Raw genomic sequence first — 13,354 nt, forward strand, 5'->3', positions numbered from 1 at the left:
ATCCAGTAGGCTTGTCTTATGTTCTTAGGATGAAAGAAAGCTTTGGTGTTTTAATTTTTGTACAATGCTTGGGAATTTTAAGAACAAGGATAAATAAAAGTAAGGGTACAGTTAAGAGAAAGGGTGGCTCCACATTTAAGCAGGCATTTGTCAACCTTATCTGCCAATGTCAGTGGGTCCTCCCAGGATCAGGCCCATGACTGCCATTTTTAATTTGCCACAACATCCTGGAGAGTGCAGTTTAGTGTCACTCCAGAGCACTCAGAAATCAAGATGGCGGGTCCTGCTGTTCTATATATATATATATATACATTTTTATTGATTTTTTAACATATCAGTTCCAACAGTCATACAACAAATCTCATACTTCTCAACATATCTTCTCAACATATCTTCTCATCTTATACAATGTTTTAGACTTCCATCAACACCTCTGATGATTTTCTGTTCTTTATCACTTATTCTGCATTTCTTAATTTCTATATTGCATTTAATTGTCCTTAACCAATAATTATTTTCATAGTCTTTCTTGTAATATTTCAGATTTACAAAACTTCTTACAGTCCTACTAGTGTAATCTGTTCATCACAATTACAATAGTTCATATATTTACTCCAGTCCTCTAAGAACCTCTGATCCCGCAGGTTTCAAATCCTTCCTGTTAATTTATCTAATTCTGCATAGTCCAGGTGGGTCCTGCTGTTCAAAGTGCTGGGCGCTGATACCAGGCCTGCTTAGGAACATTATTGGGGAGGAAGGAAAATCTGCCCTCCACCCCCTAGTGTTTCCTCTGTCCAAGCAACTTTTCCCGCCACCCCAACACTTTGTTCCACATTGCAACTCATTTATAGTAATATCTGCACGGTCCCCTCTGCTAGACTGAGATGGAAATGCTGGTATAATGAAATGATATACTAATAACTTTCCTTCATATAGGTAACCATATTATAATTAATCACATATATTAAGGATAATTATGATGCTTACCAGTACAGTGATGCTAATGGCATGCTGTATAAAAACACGTGCTATACAGCCACAGCAGCAGCATCTGTGGTATGATGGAACTCTGTTATTACTTTATTTATTTATTAAATGGGTATACTGCCCTTCATCCGAAAATCTCAGGATGGTTCATAACATAAAAATACAAAATAAAACCAGAAAGTACACAATGGAAACAAGAACAAATCAAACCAAACCAATACTGTTCCCCCTTCACAAACACATTTAAAAGATATCAGGATTTACAAGACAGAGAAACCAGTAGAACACTTCAATCTCCCAGGACATTCTATACAGGATCTCAAAGTAGCTGTCTTATTACACAAGAATTTCAGAAATAGACTGGAAAGAGAAGTTGCTGAATTGCAACTTATTACCAAACTTAAAACCATGGAGAGACCTGGTCTGAATAGAGACTGTTGGATTCTTATCTCATTCTACATGATAAAGCTATTTTTAGCCATCTCACCCATTGCTTTTTCCTGTAAGACCAATTGCAGTTGTTAACAGTGGTCAACAGGTTTACCATACCTATCAGCCAATCACCCATTCCCACCACCCTTCTGAGTAATACCCCTCCCCACCCTCTCACTATATAGAAGGGTCTGGTGACTTCTGTTTCAGTGTATCTGAAGAAGTGTGCATGCACATAAAAGCTCATACCAACAAAGTGGTACCTCGGGTTAAGAACTTAATTCGTTCTGGAGGTCCGTTCTTAACCTGAAACTGTTCTTAACCTGAGGTACCACTTTAGCTAATGGGGCCTCCCACTGCCGCCGCACCGCCAGAGCACGATTTCTGTTCTCATCCTGAAGCAAAGTTCTTAACCCGAGGTACTATTTCTGGGTTAGCAGAGCCTGTAACCTGAAGCATCTGTAACCTGAAGCGTCTGTAACCCGAAGTACCACTGTAACTAACTTAGTTGGTTTCTAAAGTGCTACTGGAAGGAATTTTTTATTTTATTTTATTTTGTTTTGTTTCGACATTTAAAAGGACATAGACTATTACATTAGGCAAAGGCCTAGTTGAAGAGGAAAGTTTTCACCTGGCACCTAAAGATGTGTAATAAAGGCACCATATGAACCTCCCCCAGAAGAGCATTCCACAAATGTAGAGCAACTGCAGAAAAGGCCTCTTCTCGTGTTGCCACCCTCTGGTTCTCTCGTGGAGGAGACACACAAAGAAAGGCCTCATATAATGATTGCAGGGTCTGGATAGGTTCATAAGGGGAGAGGCAGTCCTTGAGGTATTGCGGTCCTGAGCGGTTTAAAGCTTTATAGCTCAAAAACACCCCCTTGAAGATTGCACACACATTTTCTTTGAGTCAACACGGTCGTCTTCGTTGAGGTCTTTAGGAAGCCAGCATGGCTGATCCAGTAACTGCAGTTTTGGGAGCTGCAGCCGGCTTGGCAGTGGCCACAATTGGTGCCCCAGTAGCACTGGGAGCAGCAGGCTTCACTGGAGATGGAATTGCAGCTGGCTCTCTGGCTGCAAAAATGATGTCGGCAGCGGCCATCGCCAATGGTGGAGGAGTAGCAGCTGGGAGCGGTCAGTCGGTGCTGCTGGGCTGTCCACTGCTACTACAGCTGCAGTGACAGCTGGTGGAGCACTGCTGGCTGCCATCTTCCCTTAAGAAGAAGACACACATACGCAGAGGCCATGTCTACTTGGAAAAGCAGTACTTGGAAGATTATGCTTTGCTGTCAATGACATAACTCACTTGATTTACCTTAAGCAAAATGTGATTTTAATCAATGCTACGTTATTCCTACTGGCTGAGATATGCAACAACAAATAAAGCTTTGATAATTAAACAACCAAAAAAAAAAAAACAAAACCAAAAAAACACACACCCCCTTGAATTGGGCCCGGAAACTCATTGGCAGCCAGTGCAGCTGCACCAAGACTGGCATCATATGCTTAAACGGTCTTGCCCTAGTGAGCAACCTCACTGTCAAATTCTGCACCAGCTGAAATTTCCAAACTGTCTCCAAAGACAGCCCTACATGTAATACTTTGCAGTAATCTAACCTAGAGATTACCAGAACCTAGATCACAGAAGTGAGGCTAAGCCTGCCCAGATGTGGGCACGGCTAGGCCACCAGCTGAAGGTGATGGAAGGCACTCTGAGCCACGGAGGCTACCTGAGCCTCAAGCGACAGCAAAGGATTCAGAAGTACCCTCAAGCTACGTACCTGCTCCTTCAGGGGAAGTGCAAATCTATCAAGAACAGGTCATCTCCCATCCATCCAGTCTAGGGAACCATCCACTAATAGTGCCTCAGTCTGTGCCAAAGCAGTTTATGTGCCAAAACTGGACTTAAAACCCAATTCTTCTGCTTATATTATTGCTACTGCTGTGTGTGGTTAGTATTTTCACCTCTTGAGCCACACTGTTGTGCATGCTTGACATAATTGCATGCACAATGCAATTACGTCACAGTTGCACTGTCCTATATAGTTAGTAATCAGACTGTTACTGCTATTATATGGTTACTGTTAGGCTAGTGGTATGCAATGTATGGTTGCAGCTGCTGTGTGTGGTTGCAGCTGCATTACCCCAGGCACATCTGCCAGTGGCTACTAAAGCAGTAGTCACTAATAATACCAATAATACCTTTATTGTCAATGTACAACATTTGTACAATGAAATTAACTTGCACTATCTGCGCTGTTGCAGCTTTTTAAAAATTGTGACAGTTGAAATGTCCTTAGAATGGCTTCCCCTGTGATATTTGGTCTCTAATTCGGCGATATTGAGTGTTACTGTCAAGGAGTCACCAAAGATTGGCCCAAAACATTTTGTTTTGTTTGTTTTTTTAAATGATATTTATTAAAGTTTCAAGAATTACAAAAAGAAAAAATGAACATACCACGTTAAACAAAAACCAAGCAACACACCACAATATGAAAAAAAGGAAAAAAAACCAGAAAAATAAAACCCATTAAACCAAAACAAAATTAGAAAAAAGAAAAAGCATAAAATCTCCTTTCTATTCTTTCATTAGCTTGTTTCCTTGACCTCCTCACATGATTATTTATTTCAGCAAATCCTTTCCCTCTTTTAAAATTTTTGTCCTGTAAATTGCCTTAATATAATGTAATTTTACTTTTCCTCCTTTCACCAATTAGCAGTCAGTTATTCCCAAATCCTTTATATCATTCCTGCTAACATCATATATTATTATTCCAATATCTTTCTAACAAATATTAATTTTACAATGTTTCTGTAGATAGTCTTTAAATTTCCTCCAGTCTTCCTCCACCGACTCTTCTCCTGGTCTCGAATTCTGCCAGTCATTTCCACCAATTCCATATAGTCCATCACCTTCATCTGCCATTCTTCGGCCCAAAACATTTTGCTGCACTCAATGTAATTGTATTACCTGATGCTACAGGCATGCCACAAGATCTCTCGCAGTGTTCAAGAAAATGCTGAGGTGCATCTCTGAGATTATGCACTCCTGCCACAATACCACAGCTTAGGTTGCTTGTGTAGTCGTAGAATTATAAAATTGGAAGGGTACTGTGGAGGTTATCTAGCACAACCCCCTCCTTAATGCAGGATGTAACCATAACATCACTGATAGATGGTTGTCCTGCCTTTGCTTAAATACCTCCAGAGACAAAAAACAAACAAACCACCATCTCCAGAGAAAGCCTTTCCACTGTCAAATACAGTGGCACCTCAGGTTAAGAACTTAATTCGTTCTGGAGGTCCGTTCTTAACCTGAAGCACCACTTTAGCTAATGGGGCCTCCTGCTGCTGCCGCCACTACACGATTTCTGTCCTCATCCTGAGGTAAAGTTCTTAATCCGAGGTACTATTTCTGGGTTAGCGGAGTCTGTAACCTGAAGCGTATGTAACCTGAAGCGTATGTAACCCGAGGTACCATTGTAGTTCATACCGACTTGAAGTTTCTCCTAAGGTTTAGCTGAAATATGGTTCTCTGCAATTTTCACCCACTGGTTCTAGTCCTGCCTTGTGGAGCAACTGAGAACAAGTCTTCCCCAACCTACACAACAGCCCTTTAGATACCTATCGTGTCTATACTTAAAATTATCTTCTCTAGGTTAAACATACTCAGCTTTTTCAATGGTTCCTCATAGGACCTGAATTCCTGACCTGTTAATTGTCTTCGTTGGTCTCATCTGGACATACTCCAGTTTGCGAACCTCCTTCTTACAATGCAGTGTCCAGAGTAGACAGAGTACCTTTGACAGGGCCTGACCACTGCATAATGGAGTGCAATTATTACTTCTCACGCTATGCATCTGTTAATGCAGCCTTAAGAGTGTGTTAGCTTTTTTAGCAGATGTACCACATTGGTGGCTCATGTTCACTTTGCTATCAGCTGCAACATCTTGATCCTCTTTTGCACGTGCATCCTATACTGCATTCTGTATTTTTATTTTATTTTAGGTAATGTAAATGCTTAGTAGCCCATGCTAATGAAATAAAGGCCTGTCCAATAAAAAACACCACTGGTATGCTATCTGTTAATGCCACCGTGATGTGATGTGCAGCGGTTCACTCGTTCTCTCTTGATGGCGCGTCAATGGCGCCATGCCGCATGCTGATGGGTGATCACCATTGTGCAGGAACAAATCTGGCTGCGTGTTACTGGGAGGTGTGAGGCACACTACTGGTAGCTCACAACACAAAAGGCTTCTGCTGCCTTATTCCAAGAGCAGCCGCCAGACTGTGGCACAAGGATGCCTCTGCCACCCTCTGGTCCTCACACTCGCTCTTGCACTAGTGCAAAGGCGTGTGACCAGCAGCTTAGCGGCACGAGGTGTCAGGATGCTCGCTCAGGTGAAGCTGGGGTCACGTGGCGGGCTCACTCCCGAGTCACGTGGCCGCGGGCTCACTCCGGGCTCTTCCCCCTCCCGCGCGCCACCTCTTCCCCGGCGTGGTGACCCCCTTCCCCTCCTCCCCTCAGGGAAAGATGTAGTGCCGGCTGGGGGCGGCGGAGGGATAAGCGGGCGGCTCCGCGTTCCTCTCTCTCCGTCCCCAGCCGCAGGGCGCGGCGCCTCCTAGCGGAGCCGGGGCAGATCCCGCCGCCGGCTGCCTTTCTCGCGAGAATCCCCCCACTCTGACGGGGTTATGTAACCCGCTCCCCTCACCCACCCACCTACTTTTTTAAAGGGCCCGCTTCTCCTCACGCCGGGAGGGGAGGCGCGACTGAGGGAAGGAAAAAAAAAAACCAAGTCCCATTGCCGGGGTCCGGCCTCCTCCCGGCTCAATGCCCCTCACAGGAAGGGGGGGCGTGTGCGCCCGTGCCCGCGAGTCCCCCTCCTCTCCGGCCGGACAATGAGTCCCATATGCTAATGAGCGCCCCGCGTCACTTCCGCTCTTTCTCGGCCGCCATCTTGGCCAGGGCAGGTTCTGGGCAGGAGGGACCCGGCTGTATTGTCTGCAGGGCGCCTAGGGAGCCCCCCCTCCCCTTCCCCGCGGCCCGGAGCCCGACGCCCCTCGCCCCGGTGACGGAGCCGCTGCCGCCGCCGCCGCCCCCTCATCCCCGCTGAGGGCCCAGCCCCCGCCCTGCCCCCCGCGCAGCCGGCCCCCCCCCCGGCGCAGCCCGCCATCCAGCCCCCTTTGTCTCCCCCGCACCGCCGGCTCCGCTGCCCGCCCGCCCGCCCTGCCGGGAGCCGCTAGCAGGAGCAGCAGCGCCACCGCCGCCGGGGGAAAGAGCGCCCGCCGCTGCTGAGGAGGGAGCGCGAGACCCAGCCAGGTAGGTGCCTGAGCGCGCGCGGGAGCCCCGCGGAACCCTCCCTCCCTTCGCCGCCGCCTGCTTTCTTTCTCCTCCTCCTCCGGTGCAGCCGGGCCCGGCGGCCTCCGATGCTCGCATCTTTGCACATGCCGCTAAGAAGCACTCGCTCCCGGTCCCTCCCTCCTTTCTTCCTCCTCCTCCTCTTCATCTCCATCCGTCCGAGGCCGGCTTCCCTCTCCCTTGCTCGCCTTTACTCCGGGCGCCTCTCCGTTTGCATTGCGCTCTCTCGCTTTCTCCCCCCCACCTCCCGTTCCTTTCAGGGAGGCGGCACATTGATGTTGCGCCCGACCGCGATTGCATGGGCTGCATCGTGGACCGATGAAGGAGGGAACGAGGCGGGCGGGCGGGCGTGGGGGGGGGGGGTGGGCAAGAGGATGGCGAATGCAGCCCGTCCGCTCCGGCATGCATGCTCGGAGATTCGCCTTTTCCTCCAGCATGTGCGCTGGAAGGAGAGGAGGTGCGCGGGGGGGGGGGGGAGGAGAGGAAGCGAGGAAAGCCCCCTTACGACTGCAGTTGGCGCTGGAAATTTAGAGCAGGCTGCGGTGCAATGAATGGAGAACGGCCGCCTCCTCTGCGACCCCCCCTCCCTTTCCTACTTAGAGGTGTCGGGTGTACTGGAAAAGGCGGGATTCGTAGCTGTAGCAGAGTAGCAGCTCCAAGCGAGTAACAGGCACCCATCCACCCCCGTAACTCTTGTTTACTGCATCCATCCCGCGCAGTAGTTCTTCTAACCTATATTTCAGACAAAGAAGAGGGAAAAGGAGGTTGCCTTCTGCTTCTGTCGCAGACAAACACCACCACCAGGCACTTTTCCCTCTAACGTGCCTTTCTACTCCGGTGCTGTGACTATTTATGTATTTGTCCGTCTCCCCCATCCCCAGTTCAGTTTTACTTAGGCGTGTGCGTAATCAGCGCGTGGCTTCATGTTAAAACTACCGTTGCTTGGGGTTTGTGGCCATCGAAGGAAAAAAATACCAGCCCCCACCCAAACTGCACCGCAGCCAAGTCGGTGGAATGGAGAAATGAGCATGCAAGTCAGTAGGGGGCGCATTCTTTTCACTGGGTAAGGCTGCTGCAGAGAGGGGGGGGGAGGGCCCCAGATGCACGGAATGGAGTTGCCACACAGCGCCTTCTATAGGCCTGGGAAAATGGGCCTATCACTGCAGGCTCAGTTGCTCTGACAGCAGCACAGGCAAAGATTTAAGAGAGAAGAGAGCATTGATTTTAAAGAATCTGGCCACTTCCATCTGCTTTCCTGGAAAACGATGACCAAAGTGTCATCCTGATGTGGTACCTAAAATCTCTGCCGTTCTTGATGCACCTTACCTCCCTGAAGCTTTTGCTAAAAGTCATGGAGGTTGATTGTGTCTGTGCCACTGAAGCAGTCTGATGGTAGTTAAGAAGTTGCTTCCCAAAATCAAGGTGGTGATTTAAAGGAAGGGATGTAAATACAATGCATGAGGATGCTTTAAGCCTTTTCTAGGTTTAACATTAAACTTTGTTCCAGGTTTGAACATAAAACTTCATGATGAGTAAAGGAACTACAACTCATTTGTGATTGGGGATGCCATGTGTATTATTTACTTGCATGGCTGTTTCTTGTGGTGCAGTTCATGATAATAGAGATTATTAGGAATTTCCAAATATGCATTGCCTTTCCTCAGGCACTGTTTTTTGTTGAAGAAGTATTGCAGATATCTGTGACAAATATGTGATAAAAACTCGAGTTCTTGGGGAAAACAAACAACTCCTACAAGTTTATCCTGTGGCACATGCCAATTTTATTCTCAGAATTTCAATGTTTAGTGGAGGCAATGTGTCAGATAAAGAAAAATGCCACATGTGCAGTATGGTGTGACCTACATTTACATTATTAACTCCCTCCCTGATTTCATGCTTTGTGTTATAAGAGTACTAAATTCAGGTTTTTGTCCCAGGATCTCCAACACCACTTCCTTCACCTGGACAAAAGTGGTTCTATGTGAAAGGCTCTGGTGATAGATGCTAAAATGAAACTGAGAACTAGGCAGAAGCTTTAAAAGCTTATTTAAAAGATAGCTGCTTAAAAAGCAAGACCAAAATAAGTCTACTAACATTTTGTGTTTGTTCTAGAGTGTTTTGATGGGAACTGGAAGCAGTTGGATAGCAACCAATCAACACATTTATTGCAATGTGCAGTGAAGCCAGAGCATCCTAGAAAAATGAAAGAACCATAGCTTCCAAGTATGTCTGGTTGAGGTTGCTTCCTTGAACTATGGTTGTTTAAAGAGTTGACAGTGTTTTCAGTGTCAAGAGTATAAACACCTGTCAGGAAAGATGTGCATTTTATCACAGTTAATGTACTCTGCAGTTAAAAGAAATACTGCAGTTAAAAAAATTGAACTTAATTCAGACAATATCTATCCACCACACTTGTATGATTCTGCAGGAATTCGTCCTACTTAATATTTTCTTACATGTGCTTTTCCCCCTTAATGTTGAGAAACATTCCTTTTCTGCTTCATTTTTTTTAAGATTTAGAAAGTTTCAGCTGTGATAAATATGCCAACTGTGAAATTTGACATATTTGCTTGCTGGAATATTTTGGACAACTGTTCTACTCTAATAACTGATAAGGAATTGTTCTGATAGGTCATGAAACCCACTTTGAGTTGATATGATTCAATTTAGACTCTATTCCCCCCCCCCCAAACACTTTCATACATGTTTAAAATTATGAACATTGGAAATCCCAGGAGAGATAATGATACATAGCCTAGTTCTGTATTGCATGATGCTACTGTGATGTCTAATAAACGAAATGCTAAAACCATTTTACTTGAGTTTCAGCATGTGGTGTCTTGAATCCTATTCTACATGCAGAAAACTACTCAGCTACAGCTTATTTTAAAGCCAAGTGTTGTCGGTTAGTAATGGCAGAAGGTAGAAAATGTGTCATGAAGCACACATTTTTTGCAGGTTTTGTAATTTTAAACAAATTAGAGTGGTGTCATCAAGAAAAAAATAAATGCACAGGAATTCAGAAAGAGTTATTGACCTTTGCTGCAGAAAGCCCCATCCCCAGGTAAAACCCAAATATTTTGAACTTCCCAAAGTGTAGGAGATGAAAAAAACAAAGATGAATTTTCTTGTAGTGCTCTCATTTGATGCAGAAAGTTCTGTAATCGTTGGAAAAGGATTGGGCATAGTGTGTGTGTGTGAAACACTTTCATAAACAAGTACTTCGTTGGCTCCCTGCAACATCAGCCACCTGGGATGAGATGGGGAGCACACATTTCTGTTCTCAACTCTTAATTGTAATTTGAGATGGGCAGGCAGAGCCCTACTTTGCCTACAGTTAGTGCAAAGCAATACTTGAACATTTCAGATAGTTGTGAATGAAATATGCACATCTCAGTGCTCTGGGCAGTGGCTTTGAGATATTTAAGATACAGTATTTTTAACTGGAATAGTTAAAAAGATTTGGATTTAAACTTGCAGTGTTTGTATGTCAGTTTGGTAAAAATCCTGGGTACAGCCTTGTTTTATGATGCAGGCTGCTGGTGGCAAAGTTTAGAGCAGTGTACATCTTTTTCATGCACAAGGCTGTGGATGCAATTCCTTGTTTCTCCAGTTGAAGAACCTTCTGCATCGGAGCAGGGAAATACCTCTGCCTGAGACATTAAGAGTTATTACCCATTGTAGTGGGATGCATAGTCAAGCAGATCTGACTTGTAAAATGCAGCATTGTTTTATTCTTATTCGATGGATGGTAAATGGACATTAAGACCAAAGCAGGAAAAAAATCAGTATCAGATTTGAAGATCTGCTGTCAGGCTGCAGTTACACTTACCTGGGAGACTCAGTAAGACTTGCATCTAAGTAAACATGAATAGGACTTTGCTACAATTCACTTGAAAGGCCAAAAATAGAAGTACATTAAACATTTTACTTGAACTGTGTACACGACAAAGCACCTGATTTTTTGCCAATACACTCCAGCAAGTGAAGACAACTATCCCATTCAAAAGTTTATCATGAGGGTTGAAGCACCCTCTGGTGCAAAATAGGATATGATGTAAAGGGCTGCAATTAGTTAGGGGTTTGGTGAAAATTGTGTGTTTTGTCTTAAAGTTATTCTGATAGTAGGCCACTACTGAATGCAATCTTATGCTTCCCTGAAGTAAGCCACTGCCAGTAATTAACTTTATATGGTCAGATCGGTGTAGTTATCAAATGATATTTGGTGTTTATATACTTTGCTTTTAGCTTCCATATCTGAATATAACCTATCTATCTATAACCTATTAAACAGAACAAGCTGCAAAATGGAATTGTATTGTGATTTCAAAATAATTAAACAAGTATTAAGCAGTATGAAAGTGTGATCATGTACTGTACACAGTTACTTGTTAGTCTTCTTGAATTTACTGGGATTTGCTCAGTCATGTGTCCAAGCCAGTGTGCTTGAAGCCCTGAAGATTTGCAATGTATTTTAAAAGGGAGAAAGGCAGAGAGTATTGAAACTAATCAGCTATGTGTGAGTGAATGTCTTACACTTTAGCTTGTTCTGTTTTCTTTGTCTTTTTCAATAACCTGTTTACTGTCCATGTGCCTGTCTTCATCTGTTCCTATCCTGTTTGATTCTTAGTCTATATTTTTCTTTGTTGTTGTCACCACAGGGCATAAAAACACACAACAACTTTTGTTGGATCCAACTATCCATTCCATTATCCTGTTTGCATTAATGCTTGCTTATGGGTGCATTTTAAGAAACAGCCACAACTTGGTCCAAGAGGGGAATATACTGTATTATTGCTTGCTTGTTCAGGGGTGCATGTGCAATGTTCCTGTCTGACCTAATCATCCAAGCTTTGTTTTGCTGGAGAGTTTGAATGCTTGCTCTCTACAGTACTCCTCTCCTCACATACCCAGTTGCCAGAGTTCCTAGTTTGTTAAAGAAGTTACCCCATGAAACTGGCTGAAGCACTCCCTAAGAGAAAATTTGCAACTCATGATCAGTTCAGACATCATGGGAAAATTGGTTTAACAAACCAGGAAGTGTCTTCTATAGCCAAGGGGTGGGGAGAGAAAGGAAGTGCTTGAGGTCATCAGTTATTCCTGCTTCAGTAAACCATAGTTTGGACTGGGAATTTTGCATCAGACCTAGCCAAGGCACTTGATAGCATAAAGGCCAGGGATACACAGAAGAATGCGTACCATAACTCTTTCATTGTGATTTCCCCCTGGTTAGATTTTTGAAGTCAGACATCTTGTAGCTCCCAAGTATGCCTACTTTTCTTAAGTTCACTGCAGTATTAGACACCCTTATTAGGTACCTTATAGTTTCTAGGTTTTGCATTTGTCCTTAGTACCCACAACTTAGCAGTAGGGAAATAACATACAGCGGTACCTCGGGTTAAGGACTTAATTCGTTCCAGAGGTCCGTTCTTAACCTGAAACTGTTCTTAACCTGAAGCACCACTTTAGCTAATGGGGCCTGCGCCGCTGGAGCACAATTTCTATTTTCATTCTGAAGCAAAGTTCTTAACCCGAGGTACTATTTCTAGGTTAGCGGAGTCTGTAACCTGAAGCGTATGTAACCTGAGGTACCACTGTGCAATTGATGGTCTAACATTTAGGGTTTTCCCTCTGGCATTTCTACTCTAATTTTTCATATGAAATAGTGGCTCCATAATGCTTTGTTTTATTTTTCATCTACTTGTTCTTACACCCTCTCTTCTGCTGCCATAAATCATTACAGTACTATACTAGGTACTGTATGCCCTATTGATATACATAGAAACATTGATGTGTTCTGAATTGTTTCCGGTTCCTTTCTTGTTAGAAATACTGTGTTAGGATAAAGTGGCTTTAAGCCGTGATTACAGCCAAAATAAGTACTTTGTGTAAGACAGGTGTCTCAGTAGTTATTAGCCATTATAGCTAAATGATAGCAAATGTCAGGGGCAAATAGAGGATGGACATTGTTTTGTGCGTTTACAGGGATGGATGTCTGACCACTATCAGGAATAGAATACTGGAGATAGATAGATCTTTAGTCTGTCAGTAAGATACTAAAACATTTCCTTCATGGAAATGAATGAAAACAACCTTTAATTTCCAACACTGGGCAAAAATTTGTTAGGAAAGTGTACTGAGTAGTATAGCAAAATGTTTACAACAATGGGTAGAATTCAGTGTTGCGCTCTTCCAGTTGCTCTATGTGTCCAAGCATTTCAGCTTGTTAGTTGGAATACTCTCCCCTCTTTCCCTGCCTGCTATTCTGAGGGTCCTCCCTTGAGCCAATTTTGGTGGGCATATGAGCAGGAAGCCCTGTTGCGCAAGCTGATGTTCTTACACATGGCTTCTGCTAGTTAGGTGATTCCTGCCTATTTAAAAAAAATGGCAAGCTACTTTTTGCATTTTGTCTTTATTACTATTTAGTAAAGCACCCAGACGGCTAATTATGAAAGTCTGAGCGTTCAACATAAAACTATGTAGGGCACAGACCAGCCAAAGGTAAGCAGTTTGAAGTTGTACATGTTTGAATTGGGAGTTCAGCATGCATTTCATAGAATCATAGAATTGTAGAGT

The 13,354-nt window shown here is 44.1% G+C and overlaps 1 protein-coding gene across 5 annotated transcripts in view; it reads left to right on the plus strand.

Annotated features, from left to right (window-relative positions):
* Nucleotides 1-6,044: 6,044 nt before the first annotated feature.
* ADNP (activity dependent neuroprotector homeobox) overlaps nucleotides 6,045-13,354 on the plus strand; it is a 46,299-nt gene continuing 38,989 nt past the window's right edge. For 2 of the 5 annotated variants that reach the window (XM_079978946.1, XM_079978947.1), the window contains exons 1-2: nucleotides 6,045-6,739; nucleotides 8,891-9,001. The gene's annotated coding sequence lies outside the window, so the exon portion shown is untranslated. The remainder of the gene's footprint in view (nucleotides 6,740-8,890; nucleotides 9,002-13,354) is intronic. The other 3 variants (XM_079978944.1, XM_079978945.1, XM_079978951.1) reach the window with 3 other exon arrangements.

Source organism: Podarcis cretensis (assembly GCF_951804945.1).
Source record: "Podarcis cretensis genome assembly, chromosome: 6".
Classification (NCBI taxonomy): Eukaryota; Metazoa; Chordata; class Lepidosauria; order Squamata; family Lacertidae; genus Podarcis; species Podarcis cretensis.